The following is a 21497-nucleotide window of genomic DNA, read 5'->3' as shown; positions in this document are numbered from 1 at the left end:
TTCACAACATGACTAATGTGAAAACATGTTTAACAAGATTGTACATGTATAGCCTGTGTCAGGTTACTTGCCATCTTGGGAAGAGAGGGGGAAAATTGGAACTCAAAATCTTATAAAAAATGAATGTTAAAACTACCTTTATGTGTAATTGGAAAAAAATACTATTAAAAAGAAACTCTTTCCAAAGTTACTAATGATCTCTTAGTTGTCACATCCAATGGCCCTTTCTCAATTTCATTCTCCTTGGACACTCTAATAGCCTTTGACACTGTTGATCACTCTCTCCTTGATAGTCTCTTCTCTCTAGGTTTTTGGGACACCACTCTCTCCTGGCTTTTCTCCTACCTATTTGACCTCTCCTTCTCAGTCTCCTTTGTTGGATCTCCCTCTAGATCATGCTTTATCACTGTCCTCTTCTGAGTCTTCTTCTCCTCTATTCTACTTCACTTGGTGTTCTCATCAGCTTCATGGATTTAGTTACTATCTTCATACTGATGATTTTCAAATCTAACCTTCCTGCCCTAATCTCTCTGCTGACCTCCAATCTCACATCTCCAATTGCCTTTTATCCCTCTTGATACCAATATATACCAATATATCCAAAACAGAACTCTGGGTATTTTCCCAGCTGTTACCCATGCCTGGAATGCTCTCCCTCCTCCTCTATAACTACTAATTTCCCTGGCTTCCTTTAAATCCCAGTTAAAATCCCATTTTCTACAGGAAGCCTTCTCTAGTTCCTCTTAATTCCAGTGCTTTCCCTATTTTAATTATTTCCTATTATCCTGTATGCAGCTTGCTTTACTGAAGGGTGGAGCAGAGTCCACAGGAAGCTGTGGGAGTCAGAGCAGTTAGATGGAGGGAGGAGAGAAGACACGAGCAAGGAGACAGCTAGGCTTGTGAGTGTTTGCTTGTAGGAAGGCTACCTCTCTCAGCTAGGTGGTGCAGTGGGTAGAACCTCTGGCTTAGAAACAGGAAAATTTAGCTTCCTGAGTTCAAATCCAGTCTCAGGCATTTACTAGCTGTGTGACCCTGGGAAAGTCACTTAACCCTTTTTGCCTCGGTTTCCTTATATGTAAAATGAATCAGAGAAGAAAATGGAAAATCACTCTGGCATCTTTGCCAAGACACCAAAAAGGACATGACTGAATTGACTGAACAACAAAATGTCTCCCCAATTAGATTGTAAATTCCTTAAGGGTAAGGACTGCCTTTTGCCTCTGTTTGTATCCCTGAGTGCTTAGCCCAGTGCTTGGCACATAGTAGGTACCTAATAAATATTTAGTGAAAGTGAATTTTTCTCCTTCCAAATTTTACTTTTAATAAAACTATTAACTATACTGATTGAGTGTCTGTGACTTTATTCAAGGCTGTCTTCACTTTCTCTTTGTTCCCAAGGCATAGAGATGTTTATAGGTTCTAGAGCAGACAAATAAAGATATTCCTGACGTAGGGTCTAGGAGGTGACATCCCACCCCAAAGATTTGGATGAGCCTTCCCTGATTGTGGGTTGTCTCCATTCATCTGTCAGGTGACATTGCCAGCAGGGTATGATTTTTCTACTGGGTCTGGGTGACCAGGGAAGCAGAAGACCTGAATTAAAACAAAACAAAACAAAACAAATCTCAGGGTCTTGGAGACTTGGAGGAAGAAGTCAGAAACAAAGAGCAGGTAATGATCCAGAGTAAGAGGCATAAAGATAAGGGGACAATCAATTGCCCACACAACTGCTAGGGTGTTATTCCTTAAACTGGTTTGATCCCTGAGTTATAGGAGCTCCTTATTGCCTTTAGGATAAAATATAAAACTCTTCTGTTCACATTTAAAATAGGTCACTAGCTAACTCTAATTTATCTCTCTTACCCATTACTCTTCTTTTAAGAATCTCAATTCTACCCAAACTGGACAATTTGCTGGTAGTTGTAGGCAACAGACTTTCTTCCTTCTCCACTACTTTGCATAGACTATTCCCCAGGCCTGGAAATGTACTCTCTCTTTACCACTATCTCTTGGAATACCTAATTTCCTTAAATCTCAAGTGATCAGGCCTCCCTTAATTTCCTTCAGTTGGTAGTGTCTTTCCTTCTAAATTTACTTTGCACACGTAATGGAGTTTGATTAGAGAATACCCTGCCTGCTTCCTACCTATATTTTGTATCTACCTTATGTATTTATGTCCATGAGTTTCCCCCCATAGTCTGTAAATTCTTTTAAAACTGAGACTGCTTTGCTTTTGTCTTAATAAATGTTTCTTGACTAATTGACAGACTGATGGATTATAAAACTGAGGTAGGGAAGGAAGAAGCAGACAAATGCCTTAACCCTAGTGCCTTTTCTCTTAAATTACCACCATTTCACCGTTTGCATCTTGTTTGTACATAGTTATTTGCATGTTTTTTCTTTCCTTAGATCATGAGAATCTTGAAAGCAGAAGTTGCTTTTTGCCTTCTTTTGTAATCCCAACACTTAGGACGATTCCTGTAGGTACTCATTAAATGCCTGTTGACTTGGCTTGATTTGACAAAGACACATAGATGCACATTCATTATGGTAGTAAATTTAAGAGAATTTCCTTCCCTCAAATTTCAGACTGGCCTTTGGGTGTCTACATGGGTATGGTTCACAGGGAGGCTACTGTAAAGGAATAAATGTGTCTTCTCTACTCACCCCCTCCAAGGAGTCATTGATGACTGTCAATCAGGGAGCAACACTCTTGATTACTCTCCCTTTAACAAGTGCTGCAACCTTTATGTCCAAAGCTTTGACTCATTTCCCACCACAAAGTTTTGACTCATTTCCCACAAAGACGATCAGGTATAGCAAGTAGCAAATAAACCCATCAATCAAACCAGTAGAATATAGAAACCAGTGAAGTTGCACAGATTTAAATATATTAGACATTCTGCAGAGTGAGTGAGCTCTCTTTCTGGGATTGAGATATTCCAGCTTAACTGAAAGAGAGAAAGAATACCTAATCTCATCCAATGGGAAATTCTCCAGACTCTAGTGTGGTAAACTGAGAATAGGGACATTGAGAAGTACCTGCTCCATAATATGTCAAGTTATTCCAAGGAATCTTTTTCTTCTTCCAGGAACCTCTCCCTGAAGGGAGCTGGGAACTGTGACAGTCTTCTTTCGAAAGCAGAAAGCAGAGAAGTTCTCTCCTAATTTTTCACCAACTCTGCTCCTCATTTAGGCTGGGAGTAATCATTCTCCATCAATAAGGAGAGTCTTTTGCAAATGGATCTGAGCACCAGTTTATAGGCAGTTCGGACAAACACCAGAGAAGAGCACATTGAAATCTTGGCCAATAGTCTTCCCCTTGAGATGTGAAAACTGTACTCCCTTGCCCCATTCCCATCATCTCTATGTAAAATTCCCTTCTTTAATTGGGAAAGAAAAGAATTCAGCTGTTTTCACAGCCATAACTTAAAATTCCTACATTCTGGGCAAGTTCATTAAGGGAAGAGGCAGAAGACATTATAAAGTTCAATGTTGTTCATCCTTTGTTTTCCAAGAGGACCTGTGAGGTCACAACATATGAGTGATTTCTTGACTTGTACGTGAGTTTGATTTAAACAAGGCAGAGTTGTGCAAAATTGTCAGTCTCACTTTCTCTTCTGGAGTCATCAAAGTCCAGAGGCAAGACAAAAGTCAAGATGACTGGCAATGGCCTGGGATGCAGTAGATAACTTTGGCATCTTTAATGTCTCATGCCCAGCTCCAAACTGCTGCATCCAGGGTCATGTCTCCATGATGGGCCTCTCCCAAAGCTATTTTCCCAGCATATTCCCACCATCCTCTTCTCTGTCCATCTCCGTGGAATTGTATAGAGGAGGGATGAGAAGTGTGGGTAGAAGAAGGATGTTATAGAGGACTGATAGGATTCCCTGGAGGAAGGATTATTCCTCTACTAGGATAAATGTAGCTAAGTTGGACTGTCCAAGAGAAGTTTGTGAATAGAAAGTACACACACACATGTATATGAGAGATATTTTGAGGATAGAAATGACAAGATTTGAAAACAGATTGTGTATGTGGGTATGAGTGAGAAGTTGATGAAATAGAAGTCAGGAATTTGTAGAATGGTGATGCCCTCAGCAGTAATAAGGTTGCTGGGAAAGAGGGAAAGGTTTGTGGAGAAAAGATCATGAGTCTTGTTTTGGATATATTGTGATTGAGAGATCAACAGAACATTCAATTTGTTCTATTCAAAAGATTGTTGGTGATGAGGGACTATATCATAGGACAGAAATTAGGACTGAATACAAAGATCTTGGAATCCTCTGTGCAAAGATGATAATGGAACCCATGGGAGCTGATGAGATCACTATATTAGTGAAAGCAAAGGAATAAAAAGGAAGGTCACAGGGCAAAGTCTTGGGGGATACCTGTCTTTAGTGTACATGACCTGGATGAAGATCTAACAAATGATCTTGAGTAGGAGCAGTCAGACAGGAGTCAGGGAGATACCAGGACAGATGTGAAAACCTGGAGAAGAAGGAAGGAAACAAGCATTTATTAAATACCTACTATGTGTCTACTGTAAAGTGCTAAGCACTTTATAAATATCTCATTTGATCCTCACAAAAGTCCTGTGAGGTAGGTGCTATTATTTTCCTCATTTTACCCTTGAGAAAACTGAGGCAAACAAAGAAAGGGCCACATGGCCAGCAAGAGTCTAAGACTGAATCTGAATTCAAGTCTCTCTTGACTCCAGGATCTGTTCTCTAGACACATTCAAAACTCTTGAATATTCTCTCAAGAGTAGAGCAGATGGTGATCAATAGTGTCAAAGACTGCAGAGAAATCAAGATGTCTGAGGGCTGAGAATAGGCCTTTAGATTGAACATTTATGAGATCACTGGTAAGAGAGAACAGTTTAGGGATGGCTAGTGGTGCAGTGAGTAGAGCACTGGCCCCAGAGTCAGATATTTGAGGGCTGAGAATAGGCCTTTAGATTGAACATTTATGAGATCACTGGTAAGAGAGAACAGTTTAGAGGTGGCTAGTGGTGCAGTGAGTAGAGCACTGGCCCCAGAGTAAGGAGGACCAGAGTTCAGATCCGGCCTCAAACACTTAACACTTACTAGCCATGTGACCTTGGGTAAGTCACTTAACCCCAACTGTCCTGCCTTCTCCCCTCAAAAAGCAAAAAAAAAAAAAAAAAAGGAAAAAGAGAGAGAGAAAACAGTTTCTGTGGAATGATAAATGAATTATTGGAAGCCAGATTGGAGAGAACTTACAGGAAGGAGAAGGGAATAAGCATTTATATAGTGCCTACTATGTATCAGGTGCTGTGCCAACCACTTTTTACTAGTATTATTTCATTTGATTGCCACAACAGCCTTAGGAGGTATGTGCTGCTATTACCCTCATTTTATAGTTAAGAAAGCTGAAGCAAAAATAGAGGTTAAGTGACTTGCCTCAGGTCACACAGCTAGTGAGTATTTGAGATATGGTTCAAACTCAGGACTTTCTGAGCCCAGGCCTGGTGCTCTCTCTACTGTGCTACCAGCTACTTCTAGGAACAGAGGAAGAAGAAAGAAAATGAAGGCAGTGAATACAAACATCTTTTTCCAGATAGTTAGCCAAGACATAAAGGAGAATTATCACAGTGGAGATGTGTATTGCTATGTAATCCTTTGATGTTCTTCTTGGTCAATACATACTCTTTGTCTCTGACTTCTGCCCCCAGGCCTCCATGGTTCTAAGTGTAAGTTTTCTTTTGTTTTTCGTTTGCTTTTTTTCCAGGTGCTCTGCTTGATCGGCTACCCAAGCTCAATAGAAAAAGCATACCTTGCTGTCATTGTCCCCTGACCCCTGAATGGAAATAACCCCCAATCAAGTGAAGTTTGTCCAAGTTTTGGTAGTGCCTACCTCAGCAGCAGCTTTATCTGTTTACTGGAGAGACACTGACCACCTCAGTGTCATGTGAAGGAATAGGAAGTGGAAAAAATTCTCTCAGGGAAGCTAAATATTTTATTATAAATAAAATGTGAAGGGGGGAAAACATTCAACAAACCTTGAGTTCATTAACTTTGGGGAAAATAATTTGTTCTGTTTTGAACATGTTGAGTTTGATATACTTTACAGAACATGTATTTGGAGACATAGAATAAACTGTGTCAGGCATGCAGGACTGGAGCTCCTAAATTCTAGTCCCACAATTCCAGTTGCTTGCTGGATGATTCCATCTGAACATGTATGTCTACAACAACTCAAAGTCAATATGTTTAGAACTGAACGCATGACCCTTTCGCTCTCAACTTGCATACATACCACTTTTCTGTGAATATTAATAGAACTACAATCCTTCCAGTTTTCCAGACTCAAATTCCAAGGGTCATTTAAAATTCCTCTGTGTCCTTTACTCTCTCCCCTTAGTCCCTCAGGTGCCATGTCTTGTTGATTCTACATTTCAACATCTTTCACAGCAATTCCTTCCACTCCACACACACTGCCCTGACCCTAGTTTGAGACTGGCCTGCACTATTCTAAAAGACTCCTAACTTGAATCTCTACCTCCAGAGTCTATCCTCTCTAAACCATTCCTCATACAACTATAAGAATCGTCTTAGCAGTCAGAAGCTTTTTACTTTCTCCAATCTCACCACAACTCTCCCATAACAGACTTGCCTAACTCAGAGAAAAAAGCAAGAGATTGCCCTTAGCAGTCAAAGAGGAGAAACATGAAAAGGAAAGGAGAGAAAAGAAAGAGAAAGGAACAGGATTTCTTTTTTATTGTTGTTTTGTTTTTAATTTTATTTTCAATCAGAAATTAAACACCAAAAAAGTATATTTCTACATATACAACAGATGGCTAGGTGGTACAGGATAGAGTACCAGGCCTGGAGTCAGGAAGACTCATCTTCCTGAGTTCAAATCTGGCCTCAGACACTTACTAGCCATGTGACCTTGGGCGAGTCATTTAACCTTGCTTGCTTCAGTTTCCTCATCTATAAAATGAGCTGGGGAAGGAAATGGCAAACCACCCAAGTACATTTTGCCAAGAAAACCCTAAATGGGGTCATGAAGAGTCAGACTCAACTGAAATGACTGAATAAGAACATGAACACAAAAGGAGGATTCTGGATGAAACTGTGAATCGCCATTTGACACTACTTGGTTTTTTTTTTAAGTATGTTAAATTCTACATGTTATAATCAAAACTGTCCAGCTTGCCTGTGCTTCCTTCTATGGATTTCTAAAAATGTTTTAATGGTCCTGCTTTTGGGGGCATTATTATTGTTCACCTCTCTTTTTCTTACCCTCCCTCCCTTTTCCCTATAGAAAGAGAGAGGGGGGAAATGCGCTTATAACAAATAAGCACAGCCAGTAAAACCCCCAGGGTCACACATAGCTAGTATCTATCTGAGGTTGGATTTGAACTCAGAAAGATGGGTCTTCCTGACTCCAGGCCCAGCACTCTATCCATTGCTCTACCTAGCTGCCCCCCAGACTTCCATGTGGAGGCCTCACCTGCCAATAAAGGTTTGACTTCTTTCCTAAGTGTCTGGTACCCCTCACTATTTCTTAGCCCTGACCCCACCATCTGGATTTTTCACATTTTCTTTTATTCTGAGATTATGTAATGGGCAAAGACTATTCCATTTTTTTGATGATGACTGGAGTGGGACTTATCAGTTGTCTGCCATGGAACAAACTTATGCTTCCAGAGTTGCCATAACACATCACCACGTAGTACATATATTTCCCTTTTTTCCAGCACCTCTGTACTATCAGGCATCCAGTCTCTTTCTCCATGGACTTTAAATGATAGGGACACCTGTGTTTTTCCTACATCTCAAGTGAACAACACAAAGAATTCACTACTCATGGAGAATACTTGGGAGATGGGCATTTTCCATTGCTGCAGATAAGCTATGAAGTGTAAGTGTGGATGGAATGTTCTTCACCTACCTGATAACGCTTAAATGTCTTGTGAAGTTTCTAATGGAGAAAAACTAGTGACCTTACTTTCCTAATGGCCTCCATGCCTTTGGAGCAAAGGACACAATCAGCTCTAATGTGCTGCTGTAATTTGTTGCTGTTTACTGTGGTTAATTAATCTGACATTGCTCACAGTTATGAATGTAGCCGTTTTAAACAGTATTGCATAATGAATGCAAGGGAGACCTTAAAGAAGAAAACTCTAAGCTAAGAAGAAAAATTAATGAGATTCAGGATTTCTCTGAATCTCAGACAGAAATGGTAAGAACACTTGAGTGAAAATTGGAAATAAAAATGATAAAAGAGGAAAGCAACTATTATGATCTTGAATCAATGGTACAAGTGGAACAGAATCTTGAATTGATGACTACGTGGCCTGTGAAGGCAGAAAATCAAGTTACAAAACTGAAGCAGGAAATAAATATGCTCCAGGCTCAGCTTACTAATTATATGAGAGACAGTGATGCCCTCTGATCTGGTCAGTGTGCCATTTTGACAGTACTCAAACAAAACACAGATGTTGCCTTGCAATATCTCAGAGCTGTCAGGAACAATGCACATAGTTTGATAAAACAGTTGCTTTCTGGAGCTGAAACATTGAATCTTTTTGCTGAAATCCTTAAATCCATTAACAGAATTTCAGAAATTCAAGAATAGCCTTGGCAAACCACTGAAATGTCTTCTAGCTTAAAGTTCTGCTTAAATGATGAAATCACTTCTTGCTTTACTTGGAAAATACAATGGTATCTTTAAATATAATCATTTTCCTCAGAACTCATCATGAAATACAAATTTCATGACCTAACACAGGGTTTTTAGCCTTAAAACTCAGTTGGGTGTCAACTGTTGGACTTGAGGTGTGTCTGTAGTTTATATTAACTCTTTTAGGTGAACTGTCATATGTCACAAATTCTAAAAAGCAAAGACTCTTACCAGCAGTTAAAAAGGGGAAAATTAATCTGTTTTTAGGTAATTTTGTAAACATGAAAATGAGTTCTGGAATAAGTATTGCTTTCTACTGTCTGTTATAGTACTTCCTGGATATTAATTGCAAGATAAGCCTAACCTGAGTGTCTTTTGTTAATAATCCTTTAAAAAAAAGAATAAAAATTATAACACAAAATGTACTTAATAGAGACTACTGACTTTTGCCTAGAGTATCTGTGCCTCTTGACTATCTCCCCACATTCCTAAAAATTTTAAGTTTCACTCTTGTGCCTTCAAGAAATATAGTTAAAAACATAGATATATACATGTATACAGACTATAAGCACCTATTACCATTTAAAGTGCTACAACTTGTAACAGAACCCCTAAGTACCAATGTGCTGCTATTCTAAGTTTGCTGTAGGAATTGTTCAGTTAGTATTCCATAGTGTTAAACTCATTAAGTGTGCCTTTTTAAAAACCAGATTTCTTAATATTTAAATACCAACTCTTCTGCTGTGATGTATTGCTAAGCTTTTCAAATGACATTTTATACAGCAAAATTTAGGATGCAATGGTTTTAAGACATTTCTAGGTTGGCATGGGAACATTATATCCTCTGCCTTTCCATAACTTTTCTGTGATGTGTCTAAGGGAACTAAAATTCTATAGGTGATTTGCTGTTTGATGTGAATTTAAAAAAATTTGCATTTTCCCCCCAAATAAACAAAGAAAATAAATTAATAAATAGCAGGCAAGGTATGCCTTTTTCTGATCCAATGGGTCTGAAAATAGTCTATAACTGAATGTGGTCTGTCCTTCCAAACTGTGATCCTTTTTAAAGGGGAAAAATTGATAAAGACCAAAAATAGAAAGATCATCAATCCCATAAAAGGTTTAGATAATTCAGATAGTAAGGACAGGGACTTTGTTGCCCCGACAGGATCTTGGGCAAAAGCCTCCAACTCCCCTTTCCTCCTTTACTGTTGACAAGTGCTTGTTTGAGTTTTATGGACTCTCTAAGGTAATTTGCATGGCTCTGGCACTAGTTGACAGGGGAATGATGGTACTTGAAAATAATTTAACTCCTTTAAGAGCCATAATTTAGAATTGCAGCATCTTGGGTAACTTTATTTTGAGAAGTAGCAAAGGCATCTCGGCAGAAGACAGTCATCTTGGTAGAGGGTGGGCAGTTCTTTCAGAGAGTCCTCTCATGCCCCTGCAGCATTTCTCCTTAGGGCCCCCTCAAAGTCAACCACTCCAGGGAAAGGGACAGAATAGAGAATGGTGTGAGATGGTGGTTCCTTGTGAAAGTGATCTTTGGGAGAGGGTCACTATGGAGATGGGACTCTTGGAGAGGCTAATTAAGCCTGCTTAGCTGAGGACTTAGTTATGTTTCCAGGTAGAGACTATTAGAGGTCTTCTGTAGGGAGTAAACATGTACTCTAGCATCATACTGGAATCTTGAGACAAAACTCCTGTTACTGCACCCTAGTTATTATAACTGTTCACTCTAACGTATGCAGTAGAGGAGCTTGGTGCATTTTCATCTGAAGGTAGAGAGAAAAGTCTTAAACATTTGAGGAGCCCTTTTGTATGCTGCTGTGTGTATAATATAAAGCCATGAACTGATGCAGAATGAAGTAGTATATACCATAACTACAGCAATGTAACTGGAGAGAAAAATACTACACTAAAATTCAAAAGTAAATGTAACAAAATTAATAAAGATCAAGTGGGACATGAATGAAGATATAGGAGAAGACCTTCCCAGACTACCCCTGGTGGGAGGTGGGAATTTTACAAGTGGTACACATTGCCCATGTTTTCAGATGTTTTTAATGCATCAATTAGTTATGCTGATTTTTTTCCTCTCAAAAAATTCATTCTATTTATCATATGGGGGATCTGCCAGGTAGGGGGAAGGGGAAGAATAAATGGGATACTATGGTGATGTAAGAAACAGAAAACATCACTAAAAAGTGTTTTAAAACAACAAAATGAAACGTTTTGTTTAATAGCCCCCTTCCCCACACCCACTCAAAGCAAGCTGGCTGCGTGACAATAATCCCCTTTTAGGAAGAGGTTCTACTAGCAGGTATCAGATCTACCAGATGGTAATAGTGTCTTGGCAGACAAGCAGCCCCAGCAGCAGATGACAGCCAACCTATAAACATTGTCCAGCATTTACTTTGTACTAGTTACTGTACAAAACTCTGGGGATACAAAAAGAGAGAAAAGAATTCCTGCCCTCACTCACAATCTAATGAGGGAGAAAACAAGCAAACAAATATGTACAAACAAGCTATATAGAAGATGAATAGAAAATGATTAAGAGAAGGAAGGAACTGGAATTAGGAGGAATGGGGAAAGGTTTCCTAAAAAAAAGATGAGGATCTGAGGCAGAGCCAAGATGAAGTAAAGGCAGGGACTTGACTGAGCTCTCCCCAAGTCCCTCTAAATGCCTTTAAATAATGATTGTAAAGAAATTCTAGAGCAGCAAAACCCACAAAAAGATGGAGTGAAACAACCTTCTAGCCCAAGACAACTTAGAAGGTTGGCAGGAAAGGTCTGTTGTATCAGGGTAAGAGAGAAATGCAGTCCAGCACAAGTCCTGCCAGCATAGACCTGAACCCAGTAAACTAGGAGCAGGACTTGAATGAGAGCAGTGGCAGTTTTCAGACTTCACAGCCCACAGACTGTGAGGCAGGTTGAACAATTGGTCAGAAGGAGTTTATAGAGATCTCTTTGCTATCATTGAGGCAGGACTCTGTTGCTTTGCTCATACTCAGATCTAGGTAGAGATCCTGGGTGAAAGTCCGAAGGCTAGAAGGAGCGCTAGTACATCTGGACTTGTGGCCCCAATGGAGAGGGACTCTCTTCATAGTCACAGGGTAGAAAAGAGGGCTTGTGTTCACTGGCAGACCAGAGCACAGGCCACGAGAAGAATAAACACTTCTCCTTAGATCATGCTACCTTGGAGGAACTGAAAACTTACATGTCCCTAGAAGTACCTCTGAAAACAGTTGCACAAAACTCCTGAAGCTTAGGGCAGTGTGCCCTGCACCTTGAAAGTTAATTCACTCATTTAACAAAAAGTTAAAAATCAAGGAGTAGGCTGGGAAAATGGAAAAACAATAGAAAAAATAGTAAAAGGACCTCTATGTACAAAAATATGTGTAGCAGCTCTTTTCTTGTGGCAAATAATTGGAAATGAAGGGGATTCCCATCCATTGGGGAATGTCTGAACAAATTGTGGTATGTGATTGTGATGGAATACTATTGTGTCATAATAAATGATGAGCAGGACACTCACAGAAAAACCTGGAAAGACTTACATGAGCTGATGCAAAGTGTGTGCAAGGTAACAATATTTTAAGATGATCAGCTGTGAATGACTTAGCTATTCTCAGCAATACAATGATCCAAGACAACTCTGAAGGACTTATAATGAAAAATGTTATCCATCCCCAGAAAAATAACTGACAGTGTCTGAATACAGATTGAAGCACACTTCTTTTATTTTATTTTTCTTGAGGTTGTGGGTTTGGGATTTTTTTTTTTGGTCTATGCTTCTTTTACAACATGACTGATATAGAAATGTGTTGCATTATTACACATGTATAACCCACATAGGATTGCTTGCCTTCTCAATGAGGGGATATGGGGAAGGAGGAAGGGAGAGAATTTGGAACTCAAAGTTTTAAAAATAAATTTTGAAAATTGTTTTTACTTTTAACTGATGAAAAATAAAATATTAATTAAAAAAAATAAAAGATTAGGATTAGATGGGACTTAGAGGAAGCCAGGGAAAGAAGTAGAAGGAGATGAGTAAGGATAGTGTTCTAGTCAAGAGGGAGTCAGAGAAAACCCCCAGAGCTCAGAGATGGAGTTTCTTGTTTGTGAGGCCAATGTCCCTGGATGAGTGGGAAGTAAGGTACAAGAAGACGGTGTTTTCAGATGGCAGGATTAGTTCCACAGAGATATTGCAAAGTAGGATAAAAGATCTGTGAGGGAAAGCAGTTACTTAGGGATGTGACCTTATTAGAGTGAATTGTTCAGACAGTCAGTTATCTAGCATTTATTATGGGTTTAGTATGTGCCAGGTCCTGTGTTAAGCTTTGGGCATAGAAAGACAGACAAAAACAAGGTCCTTGCCAATTGAATAATTAATGTTTTATTGGAAAGGACAAGAAGAAAACAAATGGGCACCATATACACTACCTACACTGTAAATAAAAGGTAATCTCACTGGAAAGACACTAAGGGGTGAGGAGGGAAGGGTAAAGGCCTCTTGTAGAAGGCTGAATTTGAGCTGAGTCTTGAAAAAGGTAAAGAAAGCTATAAGGTGGAGGTGAGAAGAAGATCTATTTTTAGAGGCATAGAGTAGGAAGATGGAATGTACTTTCTGAGGAACAGCAAGGTCAGTATATCTGGATACAATTGTGTATGGAGGGGAATAATATGTAAGAAGACCAGAAAGGTAGGAAAGGGTTAGTTTGTAAAAGACTTGGGAAGTTTTTGAAGTCAAATAGAGCTAGTTTTATATTTGATCCTGGAGGTAATAGGGAACCACTGGAGTTTATAGGGTGATATAATCAGACCTGCAATTTAGGAAAATAATTTTAGCATTTGAGTGGAGTATGGATTAGAATGGAAGGACACTTGGGACAAGAAGACCCATTAGAAGGTTGTCACAACAGAGAACTTATTTAGGCCTGTACAGGAGTGGTGACTGTGAGTGGAGGTAAGGGAACATATATGAGAGATGTTGTAAAGGTAGAAATAACAAGATTTAACAAAAGACTGCTTAAAGTAGTGCACTCATTACACATGTGTACGAATAAAACAGCAGATAGAAAACCAATTTGTGGGGCGGCTAGGTGGTGCAGTGAATAGAGCACTGGCCCTGGATTCAGGAGGACCTGAGTTCAAATCTGTCCTCAGACACTTAACACAAAAACTAGCCATGTGACCTTGGGCAAGTCACTTAACCCCAATTGCCCTACCTTCTCCCCTCCAAAAAAAAAAACCAACAAAAAACCCAATTTTTGCCTCTCTAATACACAATGATTTAGAGGAGAGGGCAAAACAATTGGTAAAGAAAAGAAACTATTGAAGAATAAGAGAATAGACATGCAGCAAAGACAAGAGAAAAATGGCAAAGCCTAGAGCAGGGGCAGGGAAGCTGCATCCTGGAGGTCACATGTGTCCTTCTAGGTCCTCAAGTGTGGCCCTTTGACAGAATCCAAAGGATTCCAGCTGGCTTAGAGCATCATTAGAACAGGATGAACATGAACAGACCATTAACTGAACAAAGATAACTCAGAGTGAATTTAACTTTCAAACAGAGATGACCAAACCCTTTCTTGGAGGGATTAGCAGAACACATGAGCATCCCCCTCAGTACCTGCATGTTTTTCTAGAAGTATACCTTGTACAATGCCACCACTACATGTTGAATGTTTGGAAATATCTAGGGAGTTTTCTAACTGCTTTCCTGGTCAACAAGAATCAATTTTCCTCAGCCTTTTGTCAAATGTCTTTACTTCCTCATCTATGTTCAGTGGTCTTCAACAAGCAATCCAGTAGCTAGTCCTGGCCTCAGTGAGCTGAAGGACTCCAGTAGTTATAGGAAAGGCAGCATTGTTTGTCCCTTATTATAATGCTGCAAACAGTAGTAGTGAATGATTGCTTCTAACAGATAGGGTGATTGTAATATCCTTGGTATGACTTCTGACTGGGATGATGGAAGTAAGGGAGAAATCCAAAGGGTGAATTACCTCCTTAGAATTGCTCAACTGAGTGTGTGAACTATATATAGCCCACCAGTGACAGTATCATGTTTATATATGATTAACTCTATAGAAAGCAGTTTTAAGTGTCTTCTATGTTAATGTCTTGGGAGGCTCAGAGAGAATACCAGACATCACAAATGGGCTCTTCTGCTAATAATGTTCCATGACAAAAACCTTCATTACTTCATGTCAAGAAGGTTTTCTTACAAGATGCTCTGTTTCCACTTATTTTCATTCACAAGTGGATTCTACTTTTGATTAAACAAGATCAAGAGCAGGAGATCTGTTTTCTACTCAATTTTTGATCAATGGCAAATTATGTAAAATGCATTTATTGTGAATTAAAAAAAATAATTCTATTATTCTTTTCTACCTAAACCTTTAAGAGTGGTCCCTTACCACATGCACACTGATCATGAAGGTTATAGGCTTTAGAATTAAAAGGGACCCTTAGAAGATATCTTGTGCAAACCCTTTACTTTAGAGGTGGAGAAGCTGAAGCCCAGAGAAGTTAACTACTTGTCCAAGGTCAAACAGTCACATATAGTAAGAGGATTAATGGTCCACTCCACTCTTCCTCATTTTTCTGATTTGGAGTCCTACCTCTTCTTTCTCCACATCATTCCAGGCACAAAGACCACCCCCATCACTCTTCTCTCACAGAGTCTGTTTGTGATGGCTTTTTGGGTGGTGTGGATAGAGTTTGAAAGCTGCCTCAAATGCTAATTGGAAGTCTGACCTAGGGCAAGTTACTTAACCTCGCATTGCCTCAGTTTCTTTATTTGTAAAGTGAGAGGAATCAAGGAAAAGTGGAGGGATGAGGCAAAAGTGATTGAGAGACCCAGAAGCCCTGACTTCGAGCTCTTGTTTCTCTAGCTCCATCATATTAAGGTGGTCCAAGAGTTGAGAGAGTTTATTTTATACAAAGAAAATCTGGGTTCTGACTATTTGCCTCCCCAAGGATAGATGGCAGGGTAGGGGTGGGGTTGGAGTGGGATTGAGAATGAAGATGAAGGGGATGGGGCTTGAATTTAGGTTTCATGTTAGAAAACCTATACATGCTGTAACCCCAAAGAATGATAGACTAATACAACAAATTACATCGCACCTAAGCTGAAACTATGGCCCCAACTTTATCCACCCACTTAGTGGAACTATATATTACACTCAGAGGTAAGAGAGGCCAAGACTCCTTCTGGGTTCTAGGGTCAATTGGATCTTATATCTGCAGAAGGCAAAGCAGAGACATTAAGTGAGAGGAAAAGAGCCCAGAAACAGGACTAGGCATCTAGTCACAAGCAAAATGAATTTCATATATATATATATATTACATATCTATATACACAAACATACATATACAGGTGTGTGTATACACCCATATGCATTAAAAGAGGGGAAAAAGGAAAAGAAAAAATCTAAGGGGAGAGGGAGTGACTTAGATGGCCTTTTAAAATAATTAGGGAATGGTAGAACAAATGATAGTACATGAATATAATGGAATAGTATTGTATCAGTAAAATGATGAAAGTGATGATTTCAGAGAATCCCAAGTAGTATAAATTGACATAGAGTAAATAAGTAGAACCAAGAGAACAAGATATACAAGGAAAATGACATTATAAAGAAAGACAACTCTGAAAGACTTAAGAACTGATCAAAGCAGTGACCAACTAAGTCTCCGAAAGAAATAGGATGGCCACCCCAACTTATGGTGTCCTTCCTCCAAAACAACCTTGTGTTTAATTACTATGTGTATTTGTGTGTATTCACTATATATTTGTGTTGTATTTATTTATATGCATTTGTACCCTTGCCCTTCAGGATGAAAACTCTCTGTTACTAGGGATTGTTTCATTCTTTGTACTTGTATCTCCAGCCCCTCTAGCTGTGCATATCATATAGTAGACACTCAATAAATTACTTGATTGATTGATTAATTGAAAAAAAAGCCTACAAAAGAAATAGGATGAAGCATGTTCTCCTCCTCATAATCAAGAGATGATGAACATAAGGTACAGAGACAGGTATTTTTTTTTTGACATGATGACTGTGTGGATTCATTTTGTTTTACTATGTTTATTTGTCACAAGAGGTTCCACCTCCCCCCCCCCACCCCGAGTAAATGGGTGTGAGATTGGGAACAGGGTCAGAAAAGGAGGAGCAAGGACCAGTAGTGATGCCAAAAATGTCACTGAAACATTTTAAAACATAAAAAAAGAAGGAATTTCAGAAGCAAGCACACACGTAAAGGACAATTTTGACAATAGCCTGTATAATTTATGCTTTTTAAAAAGCAAGCAGCATTAAGTGAAGATTCATGGTTTCATATAGAATATTTCTATGGAAATTCTATTACTTAGAATGAAAAAATAAAATAAAAAATAAAAAAAGTAATCCTATTCTTTTATCTTTCCTTTCTCTCTTGTTTCATTTTGCTTTTTCACTTTTTTCTTCTTTGCCTGCTGAGAGCTACTTCTTTGCTTTCCTGGCTCAAGTTAGGCTGGTCCTGTTGGAGAGGGTAGTAATGAGACTGGAGGAGATAGGATGATTTTTGACATCCCTGTGAAGAAAGGATCAGAGAAGAGACCCTGGAGGCAGCAATACCATTTAGGAGGTTATTAGAATATTCCAGGCCAGGCTAGAACTAGGGTAGGGATAGTGTGTGTGGAGAATGATCTGAGAAATAAGATAAAATCAACAAGTATTGTCAACTGATTGACTATGGGGAGTGGGGGGAGCAATGATTCTGAAGATTTGAACCTGGAAAACTGGGAGGTTTTTAGTTTCATTAATAGCAATAGAAAAGTTTTGATGCCTTGGCTCAGTTTCTTTTATTGTAGGTTGGACAACTTTGTACCCCATAATAATTATAATACGTCACTCACATTTATCCCCTTATCTCTAGCACTCTACCGGGCTCTATGCCACTTTTCCCTGTCTTCCTAATTAAGACTCCTGCCTCTTTCCTCAACTTCTTTCCAGGCTCACTCTCTCCCAGTAGCTCTATAGCTCTGCCTGCTGTAGTGGATAGAGACCTAGACTTGGAGTGAGGAAGGCTTGAGTTCGAATGCTGCCTCAGGTGCTGACTAGCTGTGTGACTTTAGACAAGTCATTTAATGTCTTACAGCCTCCGTTTCTTTATTTGTAAAATGAGTAGTCCTAGATGATTAAGGAATTTGGAAGCTCTAACTTTCAGCTTCTTGTTACTCTAGCTAAATCATACTCTAATAAAGCTGTCCCCAGCCTCAATATTCTAACTTCTTTATGGGCCCCACTGAACAGCCAGCATGTCCTGATTTAACCATACAATCTAGCTTTTACCACACCACAGGCCCCCAGACTCAATTACAGGCCCCATTGAACTGTAGACTCACTGCCCCTACCTAGCCACTGCCCTCCTCTGCCCTCAACTCAGTATCCTAACTTCTTCATAAATGTCTCACTTCTCACTAGAATGGTGGGTGAGTCCTTACACTCAACCACAACCAAATCCATCTAGTCTCAGAGAAGACCACAATAGTCAGCCAATCAGAAAGCAGCAGTAGAAGGGACTTCCCTAAGTAGGCACCTGAGTAGTAATAGCAAAAGTTGTCCTTTAGGTGAACTTATGACATAAAGAGGCTTATTATAATATCATTATCATAAATTCAAGCCTCCTCAAATGGGTTTTTCCGTATGCATTATGGGTACTTGCATGTGCAGTTCCACTGAGGCTGGGATCCTTCTCCCATTATCTAATCCCTTAACAAACCTCTCCTGCCTTTTTAATATTCATAATTTCTGTTCTGTAGTCAGCATCATTACACTATGAATTTGCTGGTGTTGTCTTAATATGGTTGCCGATTCCTCTTGGAACTCAGCCCATTTGGAGACCTCATTCCAATAAATGCCTATACTTGGATTAGAGGTGGTCTGATTCTGAATTCTTTGAGATGGTGCCACCACAACACATCATGAAACTGCAAAAATACTTTTGTCCCCTAGGAATTGGGAGAGTTTGTTTTCCAAAGTAAAACCTGGTTTTTGATGAGTTGTTTCCCCAAATACAGATGCCAGGTTGGGAGTGGGTGGTAAATAGAGTGGGGATTGAGGATGAGGATGAAGAAGAAGAGGACTGGGTTTGGTTTTAGGTTAGAAAACTTATGCACGTTATAGCCCCAGAGAATGATAAACCTATCCCTCAAGTATTATTACCTCTAAACTGATACTATGCCCCTCTAATCCAGCTCCGCTCATTATTGGAACAATATAACAAAAATATACGCAGAGGGAAGAGAGATAAAGGCTCCTTCACAACTCCAGGGCCAGTTGTGTTCTAAATCTGCAGGAGGTACAACAAAGATATTGTATGAGGAGAAATCAACCCAGAATGGGACTGGACATTTAGGATTGGCCAAAGGAAGAGAAGTATCAGTGTGGTTCCCTTTGTGGTTAAGCAATGAGAAATAGGAAAACTTGAGTGGACAATCATTCTAGTAAAGAGATAAAGGAAAGGGGGAAAGAGAAGAGAAGACAAGGCTGCTATTTTTTTAAAGCAACTGGGGTTAAGTAACTAGCCCAAGGTTACACGGCCAGTTTTTTTGTGTGGGTGTTAAGTATATGAGGCCGGAACCGATCCTGGGTCCTCCAGACTCCAGGGCCGAGCTCTTACTCGCTGGACCACCTAGTTGCCCCAAGGCTGCTATTTTTTTAAGGTAGGGGAAAAATCCTCCCTTTCTCTCTTCCTAGAGTCAGGACAAGATATCTTTACACTCCAGGCAAGGTTGACAGGTTACTCACTGCCCTCTACCTCCCCCACCCAGTGTTTTAGTGTCCAGTATCACACATGACTTGACTTCTCATAAAATTAAGAGTTAAATGTCATAAGGAGTAGAATTACTGACCATAAAAATGTTCTTTTATAGAGTAGCATCAGCAAGTATCCTTTGTGTGCTCTCTTCATTGTTTCAGCTTGGGCAGCAGGGCAACACGCTTATCCTTTGTCTTAGCTTTGTCTTTTAGATGACCCTGTTTGATTGAAGAGCTAGGGCTACTATTGTTCTCATCTCTCAGGATAGGGAGAAGAATAAAGTTGTCTGCTTCCTTGAGCAACTCTGACTTAAATCCCCCAACCCCTCAACCTCCTATAGAAGTCCCAAAGCTTATAGGGTTGATAAAATATTTTTAATCATAGGACATTGTGATGGGGATCAGGAGTGAAATATGGAGAGAAAAGAAAAATGAATAGATGAGTGGATTGGAAATATAATATAGATGAGATGAGGCCATAGTAGGGGCATGTGGGAATGGAGATATAATAAGGGGTGTTTAAACTATAAAAGGATGAGAATCTGGTGCCTCAGGGGAAGTCGGTGAATGCCACTCTGCTCCTTCTCTCCATTGTTCCTTCTCTCCCCAAGGAATGTTGTCTTACGCTGTGATATGGACCTTCTCCTTGTTCTTCTTCCTGGACCTGATTAACTTCTCCCAGGCTCAGGACTTTGGAAGGCACCAAAGTCCAAGGGGAAAAACAAATCAGTATTATAATAGGATGATTCAACAGAGGGGGTTGATTATGAGTATATACACGCACTCTTCCACACTTTTATCCTTGTCAGAGCTTCCAATATGCAAACCTATGCCATGAGTTTCCTGCAAATTCCCATACAAATGTTACCAAAGCCCCATAGTCAAGGTAACAGATTGCTTTGTCAGGCCATTTTCCCTGTTCCCTAACTGTCAATTTTATATGTGAGTCTGGAAACAAAGGATCATCATGACTTGTTGGAAGGTACAACCTGTCCACCTAGATAGCTAGATTTAACCTTCCCATCAGCATCTTTTGTGGGGACCTCACTCATTCATGAGCTTTTTCTTCATTCCCAGGGGTCTAGGACCCCTCTCTGCTTCCCAGCCCCTATCCATCTTCTGTGTGTTTGTTTGTTTGCTTTTTTTTGGAGGGCGATTGGGGTTAAGTGAATTGGGGTTAAGCACATGGTCACACAGTTAGCAATTGTGTCAAGTGTCTGAGGCCAGATTTGAACTCAGGTCCTCCTGACTTCAAGGCCAGTGCTCTATTCACTGTGCCACCTACCTGCTCCCCCCTCCATCTTCTGAATATCTCATATTCCCCTCACTGTGAGACACTCTAACCTCCCTGAGGGCAGGGACTATTCCATTTTTTTTGGTATCTTCAGTGTCTGACACAGAGCCTGGCATACAGTAGGCACTTACTAAATGCTTGATGATTAATTCACTGATTCTGCAACTAGTTAATTTTTAAGGGGACCTTGATATTAGAATGGGATGTTATGGTTAAAGGCTTGAAAACACTTTCAATTATATCACCCTTCATATTCTTCATGTGTGGCTCTCTGTACTTCTCCATCCATTTTCTGCCTTTTTTTTTTTTTGCTGCTGATATTTTTTGGAGGGGGGAAAACAGGGCAATTGGGGTTAAGTGATTTGCCCAAGGTCACATGGCTAGTAAGTGTTAAGTGTCTGAGGTCAGATTTGAACCCAGGTCCTCCTGACTCCAGGGCTGGTACTCTATTCACTTTGACACCTAGCCACCCTTCCTCCATACGTTTTCTCTGCAGAGATCAAATCCTTTGTAGAGATTCCGTATTTCTCTTCTCATGTAATTTTCTCTTCTTGCTCCCTCACTAGGAGATGGGATGGTGAAGTAAGGGGGAAAAGCAGGTTTGGGAGGGGTTCCTGGCAATCTGCTTTTGAAGTGCTATTGACTCTACAAGGCAGTTATGGGCTCCAAATTTGTTGAATGAATTTTCTCAGATAATCCTTTTTGTCTTTTTTTATTTTTTGCTTTTTGGAGTGGGG

General features: G+C 39.8%; 1 pseudogene; it reads left to right on the top strand.

Moving 5' to 3' along the window:
- LOC138168760 (endosome-associated-trafficking regulator 1-like) overlaps positions 1 to 8610 on the top strand; it is a 30753-nt pseudogene extending 22143 nt beyond the window's left edge.
- The last annotated feature ends 12887 nt before the right edge of the window (positions 8611 to 21497 follow it).

Source organism: Petaurus breviceps, unplaced genomic scaffold (assembly GCF_028583685.1).
Source record: "Petaurus breviceps papuanus isolate PSGF00001 unplaced genomic scaffold, PetGlider_PUasm1.0 37, whole genome shotgun sequence".
Lineage (NCBI taxonomy): Eukaryota > Metazoa > Chordata > Mammalia > Diprotodontia > Petauridae > Petaurus > Petaurus breviceps.
This window is presented reverse-complemented; position numbering and strand designations above follow the sequence as displayed.